Raw genomic sequence first — 23,020 nt, 5'->3', positions numbered from 1 at the left:
GCTTTTATGACTGAAGTCCCAAGCATTCCATTTCTGGAACCAGCCAATATAGCCAGTACAAGTGCCCAAATTGTCAGAAGCAGCTTTTCAAAGTGTGACAAGTCTGTACAGACAAATCTCACATTGGATAGTAGCATTTCAGATGAAGATTTTGCATTTCTGCAAAGAATGAACGACTATTTCAAAAGGCTTTGCTGCGATAGACCTTTGGTTCAACAGTCAGCGATGCAGCAAGTTCAACAATCAGCAGGAATGCAGCAACCTCAAATGTCTCCTGTTCAAGGATCCTCCGAATCGTTTGAAAACTGTCTGTTAAAAACTATATCAACATCTACCCCAAATCCTCCTAGGAAGAGAAAGGCAGTTGGGGCCAACTTTGCTGAATGCCTTACCACTGAAGCCTACTTGAAGAAAATGCGTGAAGAGAAGGAAGAAAAAGAACAGAAACAAAAAGAGAAATTAGAGAAACAGGCAAAGCGCATGAAAGCGAAATCGGCTTCAGGAAGACAAAACGATCCATCAGAAAAAGAAAATAAGCAGCCAAAATTTAAAAACGCTGGAGTAAAGAAAACGAAAAAAGTGAAAAGTAAAAGAGAGGAAGCAGAAACAAGTACAGACGAAGAGGCCTTTTCTCTCCACAATAGTGATTCTTCTGTGCACGAAGAAGATTTTTCAATAAGCCTATCCCCAGCTAAAATGGCTGAAACAACAACAATAGAGCCTGAAAATAAAGTTCGGGTTGGGTACTATGTTATAGTTGAATATGAGGGGGAGTTCTTCCCAGGGATTGTTACAAGTGTACTTGGTGATGAAGTAGAGGTTAGTACCATGGCTATGAGTGGTCCAAAAACTTGGAAGTGGCCCGAACACTGCGATAAAGTTTTTTATGACATAAAAAAAATACAAGAAATTATCCCATCCCCTCATCTATTAAATTCTCGTAATAACTACAGTGTCCCAGAAATAACTAAGTATCAAAAATTTAATTAATGAAGCAATGTCACAAGTAATAAAGATCATTTTTGTTGCAAATAGTGTTTGTTGTCTCTGTAATTCACATATTTTTATCATTAAGTCAATAGAAAATTTTTTTCTTTTCTGAATTGTTTTAAATGAAATTGTTGGTCAATGTTTAAAAATCTGATGATGACTTTATAGTGGGGTTATCTGAGGTGCATAAACAATTGTCACATTTAGGCACATTGAATGTCTCATTTAGGTTTTAGCTATCCTAAATGTGACAAAAATGACCTAAATGTGACAATGATTTATTATCTTTTTACTAGTAGCTAAAAATATAATTTGGTCAAAACAAATTAGTTTAAGAATAAAAGAATAATTATATTCAGTCTTTTTCAACTCAAGCACCAGCAAACTCGAAATATGGTCAAATATTCCCTAAATGTGACAAACTCATAGGAAATTGCATCTCATTTAGGCACACTGACCTTATGCATGCAAATTGAAATTTTTATCAAGAATTCAACTTCTATGCAACTAGATTAAAATCAGCTGCATAAGTAAGTTGAATGTTCTCATTGAATAAATGATCAATATAAAACATTACTTTGATATATTTTATTCTGTTTTTTGATGTTTTCTCACCCAATACTATTTTTCTAAAAATATAGTTTTGAACACTTTTGGACACTAGGGTTTTGGACAGGATGGTAAAAACCAGGGTTTTTACCATGGTTTTCACTGTAGTGTCCGAAACCTTGCCAACCCTGCTTAGAAGCAAATCCAGAAATTTTCAAAAAGCACCTCTGAATGCTTAATTAATAAAAATATATATATTCGTGATGTACGGGTGGAGGGGGTGGAGCTAACGCTAAATGGACCATCTGAGCTAAAATACCATTGGACCGGCCCGCCTAGTCTCCAAAAATTTACAATGTGGCTCTCGAGTGGAAAAGGCTGGAGACCCCTGATTTAAAACAATACCCTAGAATTACCTTAACTCCCCAGTTCTTCTCATGCTTATAAAATTAAAGGCAATATCCCAATAATTTTAATTTGTAACTTTAATTTGCCTAACCTATGTAATGGGGGAATTTCAAACCCAATTAAAATCACTACGGAGTAATTTGATTAAGACTTAAGAGTTGTTCTTACGTCACCTGCAGCAGATCAGTTGGCACATATTCATTGCATTCTTATGGTCCTTGCATATTTTCTTTTCCAATTTAAGTGATTACAACTCCCAATAAAAAGTTCTTATGAGCGTTACACATGGTAAGATTATATTGCTCTGGGGGAATTATGTGCTAGTCTCTCTTGATGAGGAAATGAAGTGAATCAATTTGTTGCAAATCTCATAAAAACGAAACAAAATATGTTGCTTAAAATTAAATTTTAAGTTAAAAGTACCTGCATAATATTTTTTAAAGATAGATCGCTTTTTAACCTGAACAAGGTCGGGACGGGCTGCAAGTATTTAATAATTGTCAAACGCTTTATTAGCAAGCCGTTTATCCCTAAAATTTAAGCTTTCATTAGGCCGTTATCAATTTTTGATGCAGTTTGTAGTCCAAGCCTGTTTCTAAGTTTGCTTTGTATCATAACAAAATTGGAAAACGTAAGTTCAGTACTTGCTGATGAGGCTATGCAATGAAAAAGCTGACATACAAAATTGGAAATACTCCCTAAATCACAGTATCTTTTCAGCAGTGTTTGAAGTGGCGATTCCAAAAATTTTAGGACACAAGTTTGGTAAAATTTTAGGATATTTTTAGGACACCAAAAATCAAGTTTTGATAACTTCAATGTAATTTATAAGCTTGATTTTTGTAGTCGTTGATCAAACCTTTACAATTCAATCTTGAAAACTACAATAAAATGCATTCAATCTCTTATTCTTCAACACAGTGGGACATTATGAAGTAGAAATTATTACAGGAAAAAACTTTTTTGTCTCCCGCTACTTCAGATTTCATGAACTTTAAAAATATACTTCTAATAAGTTTGTTCAATTTTATGTACAAGAAATGAACTGGGCTTTCTTTCTGTAAAAGTAGTGTATATTTTTTTACAGGTCAAAGAGAAATGAGACGAAATGCAAGTGTACAAGTGTAAATGGATCTTTCAATGAACTAGCAGTTCCATTATATCTATCTAAATTGTAACCTTCATACTGAACAGATATAGATTTTAAAAAATAATGTTCAATAACTAAATACTGCTCAATCAGTCTATCACATACTGACCCAAGAGTTAACCACCTTCTTTCAACATGTCGTAAAAAGACATGATCAGCAATTCTCAACTTGCAAAGAATGAAAATCTTCCCTCCTGGTTGGTGATGATTTAAATTATTGATGAACGTCTAATGCAAAATTATCTACTTTAAGCGTAAGTTTTTCAACTTCCTTGTGCATAGCATTATGCAAAATACGCAAACAATAAGTTTCTATGTTAATCAGATAGGGAGTGACATCTCAGCTCTAACATGGTTTAGAAATTTTTCATTTATTTTCACAGGGAAGAATCTGTTCCGCAACTGTTTTTAATTTCTTTATTATTTTATTTTTACATCTTTTTTGCAGAAGACTGTAAGAGTTGAGATAAAACGAACAGCTTTATATTGAGCATATGTAATGATTCAATACATCCCGCCCTCCCCTCTTCTCCAGAAAAAAAAGGGGGTGCAGCAACATAGGTTTTTCTTTTTTAGAGAAAATTTCTTAGGGTCTAACAAGTTCATTTTATCCTAAAATTATAAGCATATCATCATGAAAAGCTTAATTTTTAGGTTGAATTTTCTTTTTCTGCGCAAATTTGGAATAAAATAATGAAAATTTCAGGAATTTTAGGACAAAACTCGAAATTTTAGGAATTTTAGGACAAAATTTAAAGTTTTAGGAATTATAGGACAACTCCTACCCTTGCTAGTCTCTCATCATTCTGCTGGTGATAGATTATACAAATACAAATACAAAAGTGACGACCAGCAACAGGCTCTGGGCCCAGCTAGACTGGTCCTAGTCAAGTTACAATCCCCAGTGAAGATCAATGGCCCTCTTAAAACTGTCTACTCCTTTGCTCATTACCACCTCTTCCGGTAAACTGTTCCAAGGTTCCACTACCCTGCTAAAATAATAATTTTTCCTAATATCCATGTTAGCCTGAGATTTAAATAGATTAAAACAATGACCCCTTGTCCTGTTTTCAGTGCTAAACTTTAGCCCCGTAACATCCTTCGTTTTAATAAATTTAAACAGCTGAATCATGTCCCCTCGGTCTCTTCTTTGCTCAAAACTGTACATTTTTAGCCTTCTAAGCCTGGAATCATAATCTAAGTGGGAAAGTCCACTTATTAGCCTTGTATCCAGCCTTTGAACCCCTTCCAATACATTAATGTCTTTCTTAAGATAAGGAGACCAAAACTGAACAGCATACTCCAAATGGAGTCTTACCAAACTTCTATATAAGGGGAGAAGAACTTCTTTAGATTTGTTTGAAATAGATCCATTGATAAACCCAAGCATCTTATTGGCTTTGTTGCTAGCAATGCTGCACTGTTGGCTAAACTTTAAATCCTGATTTATTAAGACCCCTAGATCAGTAACTTTGTCTGCCTGACTAATGACTGAACCTTGCAAATAGTAACTTGTACACTTATTTCCATGCCCTAAATGTAGCACTTGACATTTCCCAAGATTAACAGCCATACCCCATTTATCAGCCCACTCCGTGATATGATCTAGATCCTCTTGCAGCTGATTTACTTGTTCTTCATTTTCTACAGTCCCCATAACTTTGACATCATCAGCAAAACAATTCATGTTCCCAGAAATATTTTTGTGAATATCGTTCATAAAGATAATGAACAAAACAGGCCCTAACACTGATCCTTGAGGAACCCCGCTTAAGACCTCACTCCAAATAGAATAATTTCTCCTTACAACCACTCTTTGTTTCCTATTATTATGTTCACAATTGCCTCAGAAAAACATAAGTATACGTTGGTTGCTAGAAATGGAGATGTTTTAATCGAAAATGTTACACGCATTGGAAAGATATTTTTATCAATGTCATTCAGTCAATTCTTTACTATTTCTGCTCAGTAACTCCTTCCTGTATTTCTGATGCAATGTGAGCTGGGGTGGTGCAGTTATCAAATCTCTTCTGTAAACTTGCTATGAATTTTAAGTTATTCACAGGGCCGGATTTAGGGGAGGGCAGGCAGGGCTACTGCCCCGGGGCCTCCACAGTAAAATTTTTACAAAATATCCTAACTTTCACGGGTCGAAAATATCGGATATATACATTTATATCAAAATATTCGGATATATATCAAAGTATCGGATATTTTCGAAAATATGATGATCTTTTCGAACCCTGATTAGGGGCCTCCACTCCTTCATTGCCGCAGGGCCTCCACATTTCCAAATCCGGCCCTGGTTATTCAGCTTTCAAAAGCGTCAAAAATTGATTAGTTACGTCTATAACAGTTGCACAATTTCTTCATAGCACATCTAATGAAATACTCATGGGTTTCAAAAGAGCAATTAGATGTTTCACTTTTTTATGTCACTGAAATATTATTAATTATATTCTTTACCCAATATTCTTATATTATTTATGTTTGTATCTATTTCGTCTTCATGTTCATCGATAATTCTCAAGAAAATATCTTGGTTTTGTATGTATTTTTCAAATGTGATTGTTCTATTGAGTCTCTAATTTCTCTAACTGTAATATATATAATAATGTAATCACACTCAGGAGTGGCAAATAGGGGAGCGAGAGGGGGCAGTTGCACCCCCAAAAATTTGCATAGAATATTAAGAAATGGAGAAATTTAATTTACATAACGTGCAAATCAATGACCATATGCAAAAGGAAATTATTTTAAAAATCTGCAGATGATTCTTAATAAAAGTTGATGAAACTCGAGACATGTCTAGACACGAGCAAGTACTTTTGGCTATTTGGATAATAACTTAGAAATTCATGAATCGTTTTCAGAACTTTCAGAATAAAAAACAGATGGAGAATCAGTCTATTTCAACTAAAGAAGAAATTTCATCATATGGGCTAAATACCTCATACTTGTAAGTTCAGTGTTAAAGATGATACTTCCAATGTCAAAGGACAGTGCAGTGGTGTAACTGGCCCGATTTTTACGAGAAGTTCCTTATTTTGCGTTTATTGTTGCACTTATATTTTAAATGTATGTTCAATTAGTGAGTGAACACTGATTCTTTCTGCTAGAAGTGCATTTGAGCTACTCAATACAATGTATACTCTTATGGAAACTTCTAACAAAGGACACGCTATTTTTGAAAAAAAATCACGCATCAACAAATACTTTTACTGGCTGCTCTGAGACTGAGAGGAACAAAATGGTCTTCAAAAGTTAAAGCTAAAACTCTTGATGGAGCTCCTATTAAGAGATTCTTGTTCATTTGGAATTATTGGAAAGTCACTCTTTCAATGGTGAAAAAGCTGATGCTCTTCAACATGTATGACCTTGCTTGAATTTTTATTCGCTTTGTGAAGAGTTTTCAAAAAATGCTTTATTCCATCAAAATATCTTCAATCCGCAAGCTTTAATTTACAATGTTTCATAAATTGTGTTCCGTGGAACCCCAGGGTTCCATGGAGATCACTCAAGGGTTCCACAAAACTTGTATTGTTTCTTTTTTTTCGAAACGTTCAATAGTTTTGAATAAAGTGTTTAATAAGTATTTTCTGAATGAAACACTGAAAAAATATCAACTACAGTGACCTCTCACTTATACGCGACCCAAGGGGACAACGAAATTTTCGCGCACAAGTAAAATTCGCGCATAAGCGAAAAACCCAAAAATAAGCTTAAATGCCATAAGTTTACATCAGCTATAGTAATACTAATAGTACACTACTAATATTAATGAATCAATATGCACATAATTTCGGTCATTGTAATTTTTTTAAAAAATGAAGTACGTTTGTTATTTTTTATACAAGGCAACGTCATTGCTCACCACTTGACCACGACTTTTAATGACGACAACCTTTTTGCATGCAACCCGTTTTCCCCTCTCGATATCAATCACAAGACTAATTCCACCCCCAATTGCTCATTTGTGCAAAAAAGAACACGTGTTTGGAAGAATTCGAAAAATGGAATAAAGGCGTGCGATACATTCAGAGACAGAACAAGAAGGGTAAAAAAATTTTTGATAAGCGAAGCGCAAATACGCGATTTAACTAAAACTTGAAAAAATTTTATTGCGAATAAGTGAAAGGTGCATTTTAGGTTTCGCGTATAAACGAACAAGAGTTAACATTGTTTCCTTATATCGCTGGCAAGGCCCGTGAAAAAAACGCGTATATAAGTGAAAAACGCGTATAACAGAGGTCGCGTATAAGCGAGATATCACTGTATATGGATTAAAAAGCAATTTATTGTCTATGTATGGCCTTTATGTCAGCTCTAGAACATGAATTTTTTTAATGAAATGGCACTTGATCTTTCTTGCATCAGAAATTTAAAATGTTACCATTCAATGAAATTCTGGTGTAATTTAAAACAAGAATGTTCTCAATTGTCACCAAATTTCTTGTTGGCACTTTTACTCTTTGAAACTAAATTAATGTTCTCAACTTATCTGTCGACATAAACTAAATATAACCACAGAGTTAGTGCTGCAAACCTGATCTGAGAATGTAACTTTCATTCAAAAAAACCTGATACTAAAATGTATCTTTCATCTTTGTCACCATCTCTCTTCTATTACTTTCCGTCTCTCTTCTTACTCCCTACTTATTAATATGATCTAAATTCTCTTGAAGCTGTTCTACTTGTTCTTCATTTTCTACAATCCCCATAACTTCTACATTGTAAGCAAAAAAATGCATGCTTCCAGAAATATTTTCATTAATAGCATTCATAAAAATAGTAAACAAGACAAGCCCTAAAACTGAACCTGAGGAACCCCGCTTAAAACATCACACCATTAAGAATGATTTCCTCTCACAAAACTACTCTTTGTTTCCTTCCAGTCCAGCCAATTTCTAACAAAACGTAAAGTTTTTCCTCATATTCCTATAACAGCTAGTTTGCTGAGAAGAGCAACGTGCAGTAAAACAACATCCAGGGGTCTGTCCAGGGTTTTTCACAGGGTCTGTTTTTTGTGAAAAATCAAATAATTTTGCAAAAAAAAAATTTTTTTTTTTTGTAAAAACGAAATTTTAGAATTTTAATGGCGTAAATACTGCATCATAGAAACTTAAAGTTGAGTATTTTTTTCTTTTCTGTTGAGAATATCATTATTGAGTGTTTTTCTAGTATGGGGGGCGGGTGCGGAATCGCTCTCTGGGGGATTTGCACCACTGAAGTATCAATATTTATTTACTATTCTACATTGCGCCAAATTATACTAGAAATGTGACATGTGTAGTATTTAAAATAATTGTAACAAAATAAATAAAATCAGGCAGGGGTTCAGCATTTAACTTTTTGGCCCAAGACATTCTTAAAGAGCACAGAATCTTGTTTAACCACCTTGCAGTTGGACAGTCCCAGAATTACATGTTAAATGAACGAGATATCTCGTCATAACCTGCGAGGTCGTTAAAACTTATAAATTCCGTGATTTTAACAAAAATAAAAAGAGACTTTATTTGTTTACCTCTTAACAAATCTTATTAAAAATTCGAAAAATCCGATTCTCATAGCGGATGCTAAGAGATCACAATGCTCAAAGTGAAGGCATCAAAAAAATAAAACAGGCTTGTAAAAGAAATGTTTTGGATAAAATTATTTTAGAATTGCATTTTAGAGGCCGATGATAAGCATATCATTAATATCAATCGGCACAGTTGAAGCAAAAATAAAATTTAACCATCAATTCAAGCATTCTAGTTTTTGACTCATTCTAGAAAAAGGAATTTCGCTTTAAAAACTTGAAAAATGCGTTGTAACAAAAATAGACTTTTCATTTATTTGTCTTTACTAATATTAAAGCTGAAAGTCTTTTTGTCTGGATGTCCGGAGGATGTCTGTGACGCGCATAGCGCCTAGACCGTTCGGCCGATTTTCATGAAATTTGGCAAAGTTAGTTTGTAGCATGGGGGTGTGCACCTCAAAGCGATTTTTCAAAAATTTGATGTGGTTCTTTTTCTATAGCAATGTTAAGAACAAAATTATCGTAAGATGGACGATTAAATTACGAAATTAGCATAACGTGAAACCGTAAAATGGGCACAAGCCAATTGGCGAGATATGAAATTATCATAACGTGGAACTGTAACATGGGTACAAGCCAATCGGCGAGAAAATTCACCATACATTATTTGTAAATATACAGGCAAACCAAAAGACCTTTTAATTTTTCTATTACGGGCAAAGCCGTGCGGGTACCACTAGTATGCTAATAAAGCAAAGTTAGCTTGAAAAAAGAATAAAATATGATTCTCATATCGGATGTCAAAAAGATTGCACGTTTCAAAGTGCAGGCATCTAAAGGAAAAAAACAGTAAATAAAATAGTTAATTTAAAGTTAATCCTCCTTGTTAGCATCAAAAAATCAAACCCACATAAATTTTCTCCCAAAATAAGTTACACACTGCACCGTAGAAACACAAATATTGCCAAGCTGGGAAAATGATGAGAATATTTTCTAATCAAGTCACTATAGAGCGATGTTTCTTAATTTCTTTGATTAGAGGAACTCTTTTTAATGCTCTTTTTTTTTTTTTTTTTTGTGGAACTCCTGGTGTTTCAATAGTTTGCATTGGCATAGCCGGTATTCAGTTTGGAGAGTAGCCAGGTTCTTACCTCAAAGAAACTACCACATTAACTATTTGTCAATAAACCGCAAATTAAATGTACACAGGGATCGCGCTAAGGATTTCGAATTGTTCACCAGTTAATTAGCCAAATTTTTAAAGTGTTAGCTAATTTCAAAAGTTTTAGTCAAAGACTAACTTTTACTCATTTTAATGTATTTTTGTCTGTAGAAATATTTAATCAGAAAGTGAAGTATAACTTAATTTTTGACAATTTTTTTAGGATAAGGGCAGGTATAGGTGAAAATTAGCGGTCGCCACTCGCCATGTGGCGATTAAAGTTGTAAAAGTGGTGATTAAAAATATTGTTATCGGTCGCCACCCAATCGCCACCCCTGCCGAGTCAATCTCTACTAGGATTTCCAATGTATAATCACTTTTCCCCTCTGTTCAAAGCTTCCTTGCTTCTCCAAAGAAGCATTTCGTTTCCCCACTTCTTTTCCCCACCGCAACAGGGAGAAATTTAGCTGCAAGTGTGAACCGTCATTACTCATTAGCACTCTGCACTTTGAACTCTGACACGTGCCCTCGCCTAAAATTACATAATTTTTTGTGAAAAGGTAAGTGATCAATTTTTTTGCGTTAGATTTATTTATTTATTTCTTGTTTGTAGGAATTTAGACTTGGTACGCATTTTATGTTTTGCAGAGTAGAGTTATTTTACATTACTGAGATTGTTTCTTTAAAAAAAATGTTTCAAAAAGAAATGCAAAATATTATTTTTGTTCCGAAATAAAAAGCAGCAAGGAACAATTTGTTTGAGGAAAAAAAACGAAAATCGTTTTTTCGATAAGCGATGGCGCTTTACGAAAATTGAAAATTTCGATCGCAGAAAAGGACGATTCTCATAAGCTGTAAATAAGTGAATTATGTAGTTTTGATTTCCATTCTGTTCATATGATTTATTTATCTGCCAAACATGCTTATTTTTGAGTTTGGCACAAATTTTAAAAGCAACTGCATTTTAAAATGGCGGCACAGAAAAGAATGTTTACTCTTGCAAAACATCGTGCGCTAGTAAGCACGTTTTTCCGGATATCGATTTTTTTGCACACCATTTTTTTTTTTTTTATTTGATTTTTTAAAATCAATCTCAGTAAAAGTACTCTTTTTGGTGTGCTCAATGAATAATAAAATATAAAAAATCGGAGATGAGTTGCATCGACGTACGATCGATCTGCGGATGTCGCTTTTCATACGATGCATTATCATACGATTTGCCGAGCGATACAATAAATAAATTATATTTATACTGAAAATAACTTGGTATTTTTAATCAATATGCTTTGTACTGCTCACTAATTGGAAAATAAAAAGATAAATTGTAAGCGGAAAGTGGATGCTGTGCATGCTAAAGCTTGCTGCTCAAATATAGCAAAACGAAAATATTTCGCATTGCACGTGACATCGATGAAACTGAAAAAGCTGTAAATACTATATTACTAGTAAAAACCGTTTTATAATAAATTTAATCATTTAAAATAAAAAAAAATACAATTGAGGTTTTTTTTCATAAATTGATTGTATTTGGGAATAATTTCGAAAAGTTTTTTTTTTTTTTTTTGATGCAAAATTTCGCAGGTAAGTAAGATGTTTCAAATTAAAAAAAAAAAAAAAAACAGGAGCGCTATCTTCAAAAGGTGGCGGGTGATGAGTGGATATGGTGGTTAGTATATTCGTATTCAAGGAGTTATTTCTAATATGAGTCAGCAAGAATGATGTCAGAAGTATTTTGTGAGGACTTTTTTTTTAAAACCACGCAATGCAATTTATTTGTTTTTAACATATTTAAAGAAAACGAAGTTCAGAAAACCTCAAAAATCGCCACTGAGCGCTTCATTGAAAAAAAAAGTTCGTGTGTTTGGGGGTGGGGGGATTTCTGATATGTTGGACCGCTTCATCTTCAAAAATTTACAATGTGGCCCTTGAGTAATAAAGGTTGGAGACTCCTGATGTAATGTATGCAAATGTCATTGAACAACTTGGATCCATCAAAGATTAAAATTTATATTAAATTAAATTGTAGTTACGTATGGTTCTATCTATTGTCTGCGCCAACTTCAAAAATTGTTTACTTTTTAGAGAAATTTTCAGCTGAAGCTTTGAAGTCTTTTTTTTTCCCAAAAATATTTTCACACATAATACAGATTATTAAACCTTTTTTTATTAACCATAGGGTTTTTTTTGTCCTAATGTTGGGGTGCGTTCGACGAACCTCACCGGTTAACCAGTAAGTAACCGGTTACTTACCGCAACGTTCTATGATCAACCGGTTACCTCACTGGTTACCATTCTAAGCAGTTGATTGGTTAATTGGAGCACGTGATCATTAGTTGTCACGTGATTAACTAACCGGTCGCTCTCGGTCGTGCTCATCGAACGCAACCTAGGAGTCTTCTGACAACTGCTGCTTCTAATAAGCCTCCAGCTGTATCAGAATCTGATGCTAATGATGCCCTTTCCACTGATGCTTGTGGTAGTCTAGATTCTCAGAGTCTCTCCTCTGCTGCTAATGATGATGCCCGCTCAGCTGACTTTTATAGTAAAACTGACCCTAGTCTGGATTCTGAGCCCGTAGTTGTCTCTATTGATAATGATGCCTGCTCAGCTGACTTTTATAATTATACTGACTCTAGTCTGCATTCTGAGCCAGTAGTTGTCTCTATTGCTAATAATGTCCACTCAGTTGACTTATGTGGTTATACTGACTCTAGTCTGGATTCTGAGCCAATAGTACACCAGATTGATAGCATTTATCATCACCCTACCACCTCCAAGCCCAAGGGCACTGTATCATCAGAAAGGAAAAGATATTTCCGAGAGGAATGGAAAGTAGTGAAAGATGATGAGGAAGCAACTAAAGATAGACTACGTAATTTAGTGATAGATTCATCAGATCCGTGGGCTATGTGGTGCAAAGTGTGTACCCAATGGGCCCCTACAATTGGTCCTAAATTCTGTACAAATTTTGTTAAGAACTGTTTGCCATTCAAACCACCTCGTCCAAAGAAAGAGACTGTAAACAGTCATTTCTCCAGTGCTGCTCATGCTAAGTGTTTAGAAAAAGCTAATAATGTAATTGAAAAATCATCCACAGAACCTTCTATTTACCAACAATTAATTCAGATAGATGAACATACCCTAAAAAAGATGATCTGCTTGATGAGAATTGTTTTTTATTTTGCTATGAAAGATAGGCCTGCAGTTGAATTTTCTTCTGAATGTGCAATGCAAAAGTTAAATGGTGTGGATTTGGGTACCACATACCACAATAGAATATCTTTTACCGTGCTTTTGCAATATGTTGCTAAATCTTTACAGAATAATGTTATCAAAGCATTGAACCAAGCAAAATATCTAGCGGTTATGACAGATGGCAGCAGCACGAAGAAAAGTACCGAATATGAAGCCATTATTGTTCGCCATGTCGATAGTGATGCAAAAATTACAAATTCTTTTGTAGGTTTGTGTGAAGTAGAAAATGGAGATGCTATCGGCTTGTGTAACATAATTTCGAAACGTCTTCAGGAGGCTGGCATACTGGAGTGGGAAAAAAAACTCGTCTGCTTAACAGTGGATGGAGCCTCTGTAAATGTTGGGAAGCACAATGGTTTGGTGAAATTAATGGATTCTCCTGTACATATTCATTGTTTTAACCATGTATTGGACTTGTGTTTAAAGGACGCTGTTAAAGGCAATGTAGCTGCCAACAAAGCTATGATTCTTCTAAAGACTATTATTAGTTTTTACCGAACAAGTCCCAAGTTAACTAGGGAGTTATTCCGTGCTGGTAAAGCCTTGAACTTAAATCTTTTGAGTTTTAAAGCAGTGTGCGAAACAAGGTGGAGTGATTCTTTGGAAAGCTGCACATCAGCAGTTTTAAGAAATTATGCTGCTGTTGTTCAGCATTTAATTGACATTACCTCTCAACATACTCTCAGCAAGTATACAAGTAATGTTAAAGCCACTGCAAAGGGGTTGCTATGTGAACTCACAACATATGAAGTTGTAGAGTTCTTTCATGGCTTTTCAGATTTCATCTCTGTATTTGCTCAAACCTCTAAATACTTAGAAAAAGCAGACATAAATATTTTTGATGCAACAGAGTGTATCAAAACACTTAAAATAAGTCTAGTTGACTTTGGTTCCTTTGGAGAGTTAAAGGCAAGTACACAAAAGAACTTACTCACATTTTTAACTAGTGTTGACGACACGGAAATGATGTTCAAAAACATTGAATTGAAAAGACAAAAGGGGAAAAGGCTTCATCAGACCGAGGACAGCTTTAAAGAACTGTGCCTAAAAGCATCCTCATCTATCGAAAGACGTTTCTCTGAAACTAATGAAGAATCGGTAATTGTTCGGACTGCACGAATCTTAAACACGGCTTATTTTCCAGCAAAAATTTCCAGTGACTTTGGAGAAATTGAAGTACGTGATTTTTCAAATTTATTTAATATTCCTATTGACAGAGCATTGCTAGAGTGGAGAGAGTTGAGGAACATCATGTCGGAACATTTCAGACCAGAAATTACGTTATGTGAATTATTAGTCAAGTTGAAAACAGAAGCATTTAAAAATTTGCACTATCTATCAGAAATCTTACAAATTATTTTGACCATTCCTGCCAGTAATGCAGAAGTAGAACGAGTTTGGAGCAGTGTAAGCCATACTTTAGAGGACAGAGCATTATCGTTGGGTCAAAAAACCCTTGAATACAGACTTCAAATCAAAAGGTCAAAAGTATCACTTGATAATTTTGATCCTACCAATGCTGTGAAATTATGGTGGTCAGACACCGTCAGAAGCAGACGGCCCAACTTTACAAAATAAGTACACCTAATCATTTCTTTTAAAAATTAAATTGTCCTGTATCCTAAATCATGCTTTTAAAAGAAATTAACAAGTACTTTTCATATTTTGTAATTTTTTAAAACATTAGTAAAATCAATTTAATACAAATCAAATTTAAAAATGTTTTTGTTTAAAGCATTTTCAATATAAGTAATTGAAATTTATCATTATGTAATAATATTGTATATAATGTGCTAAAAATAAACAATTAACATCCAGTTTCCTGTTTTTAGCATTATTACGTATTCTCCTTTTTAATTTTCATGTTTGTCAACTAAAAATTATCAATACAAACTGTGTTCTTTTAGTCAAAAAAACAAACATATATATAGATAGATATGCTTTTTATAAAATATAAAATATTATGTATAGAGTATGAAACTTAGTCTTAATCTTATTTGTGACACAAATTAATTAAAAATAGCTATTTATTATTTAGGTTTTGGTGGAACAATTACTTAGATTTTTTTTATGTTGAGTTGATTATAATAATCACATTGTACCTCATCATTAAACTCAAAGCTGAAATTCTAATTCAATTAAATTTTGAATATTATTTTTATTCTAGCAAATTTTGCATTTCCTCTTTTTAACTTTTTCTTTAAGCACATGCTAATAATTGACGTTGACAATGTTTTAATTTAATTGTTATTTGAAATACACTAAAACTTTGCAAATGGGGGGGGGGGAGAGTGGATGATGAAATTGTAATGCTGATGAACATTTTCAGTCATCAATCTTATTCAACAATTACTAGTTAATAATACTCTAGTACTATAAGTATGAATAATTAAATTTTATATGTTTTGGAAACCATAGATTCATTTAAATCAAGTTTATAATGCGTGAATGTTCAAAAAATTCATTCTTTCTTAAAATTTCATACAAAAAGAAACATGTGCAAGATTTTAATGTCTTGTTTCCGCCCGGTTACAAATTAAATGCATTTTGCATATATCTTCTGGGATATGCTCATGAATAGTTGGCAGGTTATAGATTTAGAGAGAAAAATGTTTAATGTTTTGTGATGATAGTTTTTTTTCGTTATAGTTGCCATTTTAAAAAGTGGCTATTAACTGGAAAAAAGTGGCCACTAATAAAATTGAGTCTACCGGCCACTGGCTACTAACCAAATTTCCCAGTTTTCACCTATAAGGGCAGGGGTATATCCAGGAGTTTTTGTCCGTTTTTAGGAACTTGGTGAGGAAAAAAAATGCAAATTAAGTAGCTTTTTTACAAATCATATATAATTTTTCAAAGGAAAAAATGGCTAAAAACAACTTCAAGGGATATTTATCATTCTTTAATAAATTTGAGAGTAGAAATAGGAGGCGAGAGGCAAACGTCATCCTTCCTCCGATCCGATGCTAACGCGTGTGCGCGCACCTCAATCTGCTCAGAGTGGTCCGAGGATAAAACAACTTTCAGTGATTACTAGTCTGGGAGTTTTGTGAAAGGTTCATTTTTAGGGGTCGGAATTTTGTGAAGGGTCCGTTTTTAGGGGTACAAATTTTGTGAACGGACCTAATTTTTATTTAGATTGACATCTGAAGGGAGATTTTTTTTTTTCCTATGTGTATATTTTAGAGAATTTTCTGTTCGCCAATAAATTCGCCAAATTCGAATTTTGTTCGCCGATTTTACGATTTTATCGCATTTGGCGCATTGGCGAATGCTTAGCGCGGTCCCTGGTACATAAGTATAGATCATTTTAATTATTGGTAATTGCTAGTTATTATTTCTTTTTGTAAAATAGTACCAGTACATTCCTATTTGTGATTCTGAGAAATACTTAGAATTTTTAAAGGGGATAATAGCCTAAGAATTCATGCATGAGTTATATGATTAAAATATCTTCTTAGTTAGGAAAAGAAATACTGATGTTTTTTACCTACAAAAATGTTAATAATTCACTTAAATTTACGCAGAAAAAGTTTTTAATCATTAAAATCAAAAATTTTTAAATATCTCTTATTTTTAAAAAATTCTTTATTTACAAATCAGAGTTTTTGAATGTCACTGTGTGTTCCATCAGACAGAACTAGAGTTGCTGTATTTATAGGGATAGGGGTCTTAGACAGAAACAAACCATTTAGACCCTCGTGACCAGGGGTGCTCCCCCCCCCCCCCCCCCCCCAAATTTTCTCTCTTTTGAATCGAGTTAAACATAACAGTTTTTTAGAGTGTTTAATTTCCAGTCAAAATCCGGGTTTGTGTGTGGGGGGGGGGGGAGAGAGATAGCGCTAACAACTACCATTGGAACTGAAATATTGTTGGTTTGTTGACTCGCCTCGGCTTCCCAAAATTTACAACGTGGACCTTGAGTAAACAAGTTTTGATGACCCCTGAGTTTTGCTACACCTCTTTTTATTTATTTTTTTTTTTAACGTATGAATAATTACAGGGAGAGTGTATTCAAATTTCTGATTTGGAATGGAGTCATTACTAGATGTATACAACATGAACCTTGAAACGGGAACATAATAGTCACTTAGCTAGGGGGTCTGGGGGTTTCTCCCCCATAAAATTTTCGAAACTGTAGCCTTAAAACCAGTTTTAGACCATCTCTGGTGAAAAGGTTCGGTGGCCCCTTCCCATTAAATTTTCAATACTGAAACTTCAAAAACACAATTGTAGATATAGACTACTACCATTTAGTTAAGAAGAGGGGACGGGTTCAGCGGCTATCCTCCGATAAGTTTTCAAAATTGTAGTTCTAAAAGCGCGATTTTAGACTATCTGTGGTAATGTTAGGGAATAAAGAGATTCAGGGGCTTTGCACAGCAAAATTTTTGAGATTAAAGTCTTAAAAAAGTTATTTTAGGCTACTTATGGTTATGGGACAAGCAGTTTTCTAAAATTGATCCTCTAAAGTTGCAAATGTAGCCAAGCTTTGTGACGTTAAGAAAAAGTTTTCGGAAGCTTTCCCGAAATTTTCTCCTAATTGAAGCCATGAAAATCAAATTTAAGACGATCTTTAATAATGTTGATGAGAATGGGGGAAGAGAGAGGGGCTCTCCACTTAAATTTTTGAAATTCCAACTTTAAAAATGCAGTTTTAATAGATCTTGATAACGTTAGTGGAAGATGAATTTCAGTGCTATTCCCCAGGCAGTTTTTCGAGATTGATGTAGTACAAAAACGCAATTCTAGGGTTGTCTGTGATTGTGTTAAGGAGAAAGGGGGAATCAGGGGCTCTCTCCTATAAATTTTTCAAAATTGCAGTTCTAAAAAGTTTTAGATGACTCTTGATGATAAAGAGGGTGTTATTCGGGCATTACAGCGGGGGCGCTCTCCTGGAAGTTTTCCTAAATTGAAGTCGCATAGCCAAAAAAGATGGATCATACACAAATATCCTGTGACAGATATTTTTCGGAAATCCTCAAAAATGGATTCAGCACACATCGAAAATCAGAACTCGAGAATTTTAACGAATCAAATATCCTTCTATGCATATCAGATATAGAAGAAAGTAAAAATGATTTATATGAAAAATAATCAAAGCATCTTAAGTTGTTTGTTCTGCTTCCATCAGCAAAAACCAACATCACTGAAAGTTTTAATAAAAATCATCTTAGTCCAGTCATTTGGTCGAAAAAAAGGGGGTTACCTGGAAAGTTTTCCGAGAGTTTTGAAAATTGGGATATTTTATAGATTTTGATGTGCTCTTTTCGAATTTCCACTTTGCCAGCTTGTATCTTTGCCGCTCGCGCAGATATATTGAAAAAATTGTGTTTAAAAGCGGTATTTTGACAATATCTCCTTCCTGACTTACTTTGCGACAAAAAAATCATATGGAACATTAATTTATGTATTAATTTACCTACAATATGTATTAATTTACATACAAAATTAAACAAGAAAAATTTTCCTACAATTATATCATAACATTTTTTCTTTTTGCAAAATAAATAATTTAGGCGTACGAGCGTCGAAAAGTGTTATTTGGCAGCATTTTCGTGTAGATGTTTTTGATGGACCAGAAGTTACACCGGTTGATCATCTACAGTATCGATTGATAGTGTTCCCGCTAGGCCGTTTTTGAAGGGCGCAGCGCCATGCCCTTCTTTTAGATCGCGAAATGCGCCCTGCCCTTTTCAAAAATAAGAAATTGCACCTTTTGTTTTTAAAAAATGCCTCAACCTTTAAAAAATTTCGACCTGCCGCGATATCGGGGCAATTTTATTTGTCCAGCGATCGTCTGCAAAAACGCCAATGTCTTATCCTTGTTCCCAGAATTTCACCTTGAAAACGGCCCCATAAACAAAAGGGGAAGCAAATACCTAGGGGAAGAAGGGATGAGATTCTCAGAATTCAAAGAGGCTTATCAGTAGGAAACAAAGGCATGTTCTTCCCTTCTACTGAGGGCTTGTTTTTGTAAGGTTGTGGGAAGGAGTGGGGTCTTCTGGGAAGGGAGAGATCTTTGCTTCATTCCTTCCCATCCTTGATCTTCTGAGAATCAACAATGAGAAAGGGAATAGGACAATTTCCTAACATTTCAGCCCTTTGTGTCCGTTTTTCGTCTGCACGTGGAAATTAGGCTTAGCTAATTATAGCGCATTGCTAGTGATTGTGTAGCAATCTTTTAACATCTGTTTCTGGAAAGTTAACTTTCTGATTGTTTCCTAAGAAGAACATAGTACAAAGCTTACTGGGCTAAAATACAAGGGTATTTTTTTAATATCTCGGATTTTTAACCCCATCCCCCCCCAAAACCGTTTGAAATGGAAACATCGCATTGACAGGACGTTCATTCAATTCTTTCCTTTTTGCTAAGTATTTTAATTATCTTTGTATATGTGTGTGATTCATACAACAGATTATTTAAAACACTTATTGACATAATAAAAAGCATACTTTTGACTTATTTGCGCTTTTTTCTAACTGAAATAATCTTGCACTGTTTCTTTTTCATTCATAAATATTATACAACTGATTTTTAAAAAAATCACAAAATTAAAATGGCAAAATATTAAATTTTCACAAAAATTGTCTGAGATTAAAATCTTAGCTTGGCCTAAGCTGTTTATGCATTGCATTTAGGAGCGCATACATCTGCCAACACATTTGTGTTATGAATTTGAACAACTCCAAGACTAGGAAATAGAACTCAAATAAAATCTTTTTAGTTTTGCAACTTGCTACTACTGCATTTTTGAAGCACTGCACACAGTATTTTAAGTTAATTATTCTATTTGAAGTGTAATATATTTAAAAAAGAAGAATTTATACTCATCACAATTTTGATGTCTACTAAAATACTTAATGGCACAATGCACATTACTAGGCAGTTTCTTTGGTAGGAAGGGGGGGGGGGGGATCAGTTATTAAATACTGTTCTTCTTAAATTAAAATTCAAAGGATTTTGAAATGCCTAGATTTTTTTTTAACTCTTATAGGTAATTAAAATTATGGCCTGAAAAGTGTTGAAAAACACCCAAAGCCAAGTTTCAGCATTAGCTAAATGTTCCTATGGAGTGTGGAAAATGTGCTTAGCTTAGTTGGCATTTGTGTGTGTGGGGGGGGGGGGGTGAGCTAACCCTATTCTGAACACAAGTGCGTTTTCAGGATGAAATCACATTTAATACTAAAGTCAGTGGTGACGGCGATCAAGGTGGGGGGGGGGGGAGGTCATGGTGCAGACTAGACTTTGAATTTTTGCAAGGTGTTTTAAGTGTTATTTCTCCTCTTAATTTTTTTGGGGAGGGGGTTGAGGGGCACTCAGTTCTTTTTGAGTGGTGCATCATTGGTCTTGGATTGGGGGGGGGGGGGACACCGCGTTGAAATAGTGCCCTTTTTTTAAAAAGTGCCCCTTTCAAAGGCCAGCACCCTGCCCTTTTTTTCCCTACAGTGAACACTATCGATTGAGACTCAGTGACGGATACAAAAGGGGGGGCATGGGGTGCCCCACCCCCGCAACAGTATTTGAATGTTTGCTGAAAAAAATTAAACTTGATCGAAACCGTAAAAAGTGCATACAAGAAGGGGGGTCATGACCCCCCCCCCCCCCCCATAAAAATCTGCAACAATACTTTGTAATCTGTTTTGAGGTTCATTGCATTAAAGTAATGAACATGACTGCTTGGGGAAAAAAAGAAAAGTCGGACCGAAACCACATAATAAATTGTTTTCGAATTCTTTTTTTAGGGGGGGGGGGGGTATTGACTGTCATTTATAATATATGTAATAACTGTCGTTTATAATATGTGTATTTAAAATATGTAGAAAGTAAAATGGTTTTTCTTGAGAAAGTTAGTCTGCGGCGCTGTGTTCAGGAACAAGTATAATCAAAAGCAACAAAGAAGTGTATGACGCCCGATCGCTTTTTTTTTTTTTGCAACAAATTTAATCAACGATAGTTGATTAAATTTGTTGTATGGCTAAAACTGTATCCAAAGCTGCAGGCATCACTTCAATTGATAAAACCTTTGAGTGTGTAAATGTTTTATTTTATGTAAAGTCTCTGTAGATTATAATTTTTTTCTGCTGTAATTTTTAGATAGTTTCGTTTTTTTGCTGTGGTGAGTTTATTTTTAAATGTGCTGTAAATAGTTAATTAGTTTAAATCAGTGTTTTGGATTTAATATCGTGCAGGAAATGTAAAATTCAAGTGTCGTGTTAGCGCAAAACCTCATTATACCAAGGGTTCGTAACCAACTAGCCCACCGTAACAGACGGAAACCCTGTCGAAAAAAACCGCGTTTGTTAGAAAAACTACATATAACAGGGGTTCCCAATTTATTCCGACTCACGGCACTCTTTGACGAATTACAATTTTTCCACAGCACCCTAATCTATTTCAATTATACACGCATATTGAAAATATGGACAGCTAGCAGCACCCCTCGCCCCTCCTTTCGGCATCCACTTTGGGAACCCCTGACCTATTAGAAAAACACTGAAGCGCTCGGGTGACAAAGCAGTTAGTCTCTTTTTTGGACTGTGAAAAAACTGATGAACGGAATATTTGGCACTAAATAAAGATTTTAGTTATCAAATCTAATCATTTATCATTGGCTGATTTTTTTTTTTTTTTTTTATTGAAAAATATGCTACCCGAACATTGTAATAATTGGATAATACAGTGAAATCCCGTTATAACGAATACCAATACAGCGAAATTTTCGTTCCAATGAAATTAATTATCAGTCCTAATGTAACTGGCTGTTACATTGCTTGAATTCCGTTACAAGGAAATTCTCGTTGCAGCGAACAAAATTTGTGACACCTTGAAGTTTGTTTGTAGTAGGATTTTACTGTATTTCAAATGAAATTTTCTTTTACATAAAAATAAAAATTAGCAGTATGATACTGTGGGAAGATAAAGGGCAGTAGTATCTGCAGAAATGAGTTCATGAGAAGTTTGAAGATATGCGTTTTGGATTCAATACTAACAATAGGGAAATGTTTAAATTTGATAGTTTTTTCTGCTTTATTTTCAGTGGTAACCAAATATTAGCAAGTTTGTACAATAAAGCCAAACTACAATAGATGACAAAGATGTAAAATGAAATATTTGCAGTCACTGCGTTTACTTTCCCACGGCAGTATGGTTCACATTGCTATTTGCTTCTTTTTTTTTTTTTTTTTTTGCAATCTGACATTAACAGTAATCTGACAGTATACTCAAAAAAAAAAAAAGAAGCTAGGGATATTAAAAGGCTTTTCTTTCTTGTGTATTACATTTTCATGCATTTTAGAAAATGTCAAACATTAAGAACTCATCAAGTACGAATTTTGAAAACAAAAAAAAAAGGCATCAAAATGTCAACAAGTTAGTTTCAAAAATATGAGCTAGTCCAGTTTTTTTTTTTTTTTTTGACATGGAGTGCATAAATTAATATACCAAATCAAATGAACGATAATGAAGTAAAAATAACGAATAAGAGTACAGATCATTCAAACACTTGTTTGAACGATACGTTTAAAACTCCTCAGTTTGCTAACGGTATTCGTATGACATCAATAAATTAGAAAGTAAATAAATCAGTCTATAAATTCGAATATTAACAGCGATCCAATGTTTTTAAAAGATATTTCCAAGTTATTCAACTGGCAAAGCCAAATTGAGATGTCAAAAGTAAAAATAATTTTCGCTCTACTACGTGATATTGAGAAAATAAACATTTTAAGACAAAAAACTTTATAACAGACATAAGGAACCTTTTTTTGTCTGATCAGGTTAAGGCTCCTCGTCCTGATACTGTCTACAAAGCTGATAACCATTTTAATAAAGGGTATGTTATAATTTGTGTCTGCTTTAGTACCATTTACGGAGTACCACTTATTTGAATCATGGCACTTCGCGGTTTATAATTTATCGAACCAGCCAACTTTCAGTACAATATCGAGGACAGGTGTTTTTATCTTATTTGAGAAAAACAAA

At 34.2% G+C, this 23,020-nt stretch overlaps 1 protein-coding gene across 1 annotated transcript in view; it reads right to left on the bottom strand.

Annotated features, from left to right (window-relative positions):
* The window catches only part of LOC129219854 (gastrula zinc finger protein XlCGF71.1-like), a 246,465-nt gene that overhangs the window by 106,003 nt on the left and 117,442 nt on the right, over window positions 1-23,020 (bottom strand). The gene's annotated exons all lie outside the window — the stretch shown is intronic.

Source organism: Uloborus diversus, chromosome 4, assembly GCF_026930045.1.
Source record: "Uloborus diversus isolate 005 chromosome 4, Udiv.v.3.1, whole genome shotgun sequence".
NCBI classification, from domain to species: Eukaryota; Metazoa; Arthropoda; class Arachnida; order Araneae; family Uloboridae; genus Uloborus; species Uloborus diversus.
This window is presented reverse-complemented; position numbering and strand designations above follow the sequence as displayed.